The following is a 4,684-nucleotide window of genomic DNA, read 5'->3' on the forward strand; positions in this document are numbered from 1 at the left end:
GAACTCAGCAAATTCTTTAAATGTAGGATATTCTTCCCTTTGGTTTAGTTGCTTTGTTACGTGACGATTCCAACGAGAAGTAATCCAATCTGGAAGCTTTTGAAGCATTTTCTGATTTGCCTCGCAATCGTTCAGCACCTGCAATCGCTTCACATGTGGAATGGCTTTGCTGCATGCTGACAAGAAGTCACTGAACTGCCTTAGCTTTCCTGAATCTCTGGGGCCTACTTTTGGCCAGTTATTTAGCTTTTCTCTGAATGCACGCTGAATTATAAAGGGATGACCATAGCGAGCTTGTAATGTCTCCCAGGCTTGGTCATAAGCTTCGTCATCCTTTCTAAAGAAGGTTCCTTCTAACACAGATCGTGCCTCGCCACCAATGTACTTTTGCAGATAAAATAATTTGTCTGCTACGTTAATGCACCGTCGCTCTATCAATGTTTTAAAGCTTGTACTCCACTCTAAGAAGTTAAGTGGATCCCCTGAGAAAACAGAGGGCTCAGGAGCGGGAAGTCTAGTGAGGGCCATTGAATCATGTAGGGCTTGTACTAACAGTGTTTCAGTTTTGACAGTGTTTGTTTGTTCAACATTATTGTTGCGCGCTTGCCCTCTCTTTATGTCAGGTGGTACTAAAGGACCAGTTGTCTCTACAAGCCCTACTCCTCTGTCATGAGTTTCGCTCCCTTCTGCTTCAGAGTACACTCTTAGTTTAGCAGCCATTACCTGCAGATCTCTTTGATTTTCCAATTTTTTAAGTTCTTGTCTTTGAGCAGCTATTGCATCCTCCATTTGTATTTCTGCTTCTTTTGCGGCTAACTGTGCAGCACACTCTGCTCTTTTGACGGTAATGCTCTGACGCTCTGATGAACAGCTTGACTTGTAACTAGGGGCTGTTCGTTCAATCACTGATGCTACAAATATGGACTGTGCACACTCTCTATCAAGCACCATGTGAAGTCTAGCATTTTCAGCCTTTTCATCGAACTCTTCTTGACCCACTTCACTCATACGCACTTTCATTAGACCCATCAAATCTGCTGTTACTGCTGTACAAGAGTCAATCTTTCTTCGAATCTGAGGGAGAGGTGCTGATTTCAATCGTATGTCTTCATATGCATTTTTAGCTTGCGTTTCCAGCCCCTCTACAGCATCCATCATGTCAGCTAACTCGTCTTCAGTGCAATCAGTTTTAAGTTTATCACGCGTACTTCTAACTTCCCTTTTCCAGCATTCATATAGCTTGATGAATTTGCTCTCCTTTTGACATATTTCTTGTTCCTTTAGTTCTAGCATTTTAGGGGTTAATTTTCTTTCCCTACTAGATTTTCTTTGTCCTGAGCCAACTGCTACTGAAGTGGCGTCAGGTTGTGAAGACTCTTCACAATTATTGAGAGGATCTTCGAATTTATCATCGTCTGACTTTACCCCATTAACTGACATCTCAAAATGTATTTTAACACTATTTGTAAATCTGTAAATTTCAAACTTAAAATATCTCTTTTAAACTCGTAGGCTACACTCTCTTAATGCGCTAAATAAATGCTTAACTTTAAATCAAAATGCAATGACACTTTCAACAAAATGCAATAATGATGCAGGAGCAACCATTAAGCTGGCAATGTCTCTTGTAACCTAATATCAACTGATATCTCAATCAAGTCCACACGAATTTACAAATGTCCATACATTTCAAATGAACTTCAACTTCAGAGCATGGTCAAACCTGATACCATACGCTGTAGCCTGCGCCGAAGATCAGTCGGAATGCCTTGTAGACTAGCCATGCGTTGCTTGGCTTACTGCGCCGTCGAGGTGTAATGGAGTCGTGCTGTTTGTGAGCGTCGTTCTCTGCAAACCGTATCGTGCACGAGTCGTGTTGCCGCGGTGCTGCTGGCGAGCGTCGTTCTCCGCTGACCGAATCCTATCGTGGTGCAGGGCTGTTGCTTGAGACCGTTGTTCTCTGCTGGCCACAGGCGTGCTGTTTGAGACCGTTGTTCTCTGCTGCGTGCTGCTTGCGGAGATGCGTGCATTGGTCTTCCTCGAACGTGGAGGGAAGCTGCCCTTTTCTTCGCTTGAGTCTCTGGCTGTCTTAAAGCTTACAGTCAGTGAAATGTGCTCTAAACTCTGGAGCCGCGGTGTGGGTTGTTAGCTACATTGAAGCTCTCATCCGTCTCTGATAGTAGACTAGTCTATCTGAACGTCTCGTACGCGCTCTTATTCTGGTCCACTTGTTAGCTTCAAACCGAAAGCTAGCTCGCTCGTTCTACTTACTTAGCCACATTGGCGGTTCGTTGTCACTGTAGCTGCACAGGTTTAATAAACGACCACGCTTCATACTGATGTCTTTTGAATATTTATTTTCTCCTTCTCACACTCTATGAAAACTGTAACGTTAATAATACTCAGAAAACAACGTGACAACGTTAGCACCATAAACCTGATGCAGAGTCCATTTTCTTCTGAATCTCATGAGTCCGTGACTGGTTTATATCTCTTTTGGCGCTGTACCCATAATTCCCTGGTTAGGTCCCGTATTTAAACAAACTCTTAATACAAAAAGTAATAGTACATGACACAATCTCTTTTTAAAGTACATCTTAGAATCATTTTAACCAATGAATAAATCCATGAAATAAACAAATAATAAATCATGAATTAAACCAATACTGTAAATACATATTTATAACCACTGTAATGTTCACACTGTCTATTGGACAGTTACACTAGTGCTGTGCCTCAAAAAGCTCCAACAACACAGAGCCATCATTAATAACACAAATCAATCATGAATAACACAGATCAATCATGAATAACACAGATCAATCATAAACAACAGATCAATCATGATATAACACTTCAGGGAATCATTCTCCCCTTTCTGATATCTCACCTATCTTCATCTGAACAGAAGCAGGCTGGCTCTTTCCTCCATGTTGGAGCTCAGTGTAGACTCTAACAGTGAACTCAATTCCTGGTTTCGGGCCTGTGATGTCTGTGCTGCATGACCCAGTAGAGATGGACTTTGACTCAGTCTCTTCACTCTGGTAAGAGACCAGGAAGCTGTGTGGAGTATGCTTCATCTCACGAGACACCAGCCAGCTGAGGCTAGCAGATGATGCAGTGATGGAGCTCACAATCAGATCCTCTGGGACTGGAACCTCTGGATGGATTCAAATGGTTGTTGTAAAATAAATTGATCAATTTCACGCTTATTTTGCCAATTGCTGTATGAAGACATCCTGAAAGGTCTGTATGGAAATTGGAGATGTTTGGTTGCAATATCATATTTAATGACTATGGTGAATTTCTTTGGAAGATAAAGTGTGAATCCAAAATAACTTTCTAGGTGAAGCCTGCATCATTGTGACCTAATAATGTTCACATGTTGCCTCAGTATGGGCCTCTGTCCACCATATTTACTACACTTTGGCCTGTGAACACTCCTTCTCTAGACCAGATTATTGCTTCCAACTCTTAAAACAAGTGCTGTGCCTCAAAAAGCTCCAAAAAACAGATCAATCATGAATAACAGATCAATCATGAATAATACAGATCAACCATGAGTAACAATTCAGGGAACCATTCTCCCCTTCCTGATATCTCACCTGTTTTGATTATAAAAGAAGCAGGCTGACTCTTTCCTCCAGGTTGGAGCTCAGTGTAGACTCTAACAGTGTAGTCAGTTCCTGGTTTCAGGCCTGTGATGTCTGTGCTGCATGACTCAGTAGAGATGGACTTTGGCTCAGTCCCTTCACTCTGGTAAGAGACCAGGAAGCTGTGTGGAGTCTGCTCCATCTCAGGAGACACCAGCCAGCTGAGGCCAATGGATGATGCAGTGATGGAGCTCACAGTCAGGCGCTCTGGGACTGGGATCTCTGGATGGATTAAAATGTTTGTCAAAAATAAATGAATCAATTTCATGCTAATTAAGCTAACTTCTGTATGAAGACGTCCTGAAAGGTCTGCATGAAAATTGTAGATGTTTGGTTGCAACATCATATTTAATGACTGCTGTAGGTGAAATTGGTACCAGCCTCACTTCTGTATGAAGACGTCCTGAAAGGTCTGCATGAAAATTGTAGATGTTTGGTTGCAACATCATATTTAATGACTGCTGTAGGTGAAATTGGTACCAGCCTCACATGGGAGTACCAGACTATGTAGGTACATTACTCTGTGAGCAGGCGGCGATGAATGTGGGTGCAATTGTGTGTAAATTGTGATACCGTCTTCGCGAGAGCCAGCCAGACACACTGGTGCTGTCCTTGCAAAAGCAACAATATGTTGGTAATCGATTGAACACTGATGTGCTCAATGGAAAACACTGCTATGAAATGGGAAAACACTAGTATGAAGGCCATATCAGGAGTATTATGCCTTTTCATCTCCAGTGTTACTGTACGCTTTCTCCTGTTGTAAAATATTGTAACTGTATAATGTTTTAACTCAAATATAAAACAACTCACAAACAGTAACGATTTACAGTAAAGATTTCTTTTTTTTTCAAAAGTGCTGTAACCTTTACATCAGAGCAAACACAACCAAATGTGTAGATGATTTACACAGAACAAACAATAGGATACTGATACAGTCAACAAAAAAAAGAAGAAAAATGTAAAATAAAAAAGGACAAAAAAACTAGACTGCAATCTGTACTTGCTCAAGACAATATCGACAATTGTTG

Source organism: Sprattus sprattus, assembly GCF_963457725.1.
Source record: "Sprattus sprattus genome assembly, chromosome: 18".
Classification (NCBI taxonomy): domain Eukaryota; kingdom Metazoa; phylum Chordata; class Actinopteri; order Clupeiformes; family Clupeidae; genus Sprattus; species Sprattus sprattus.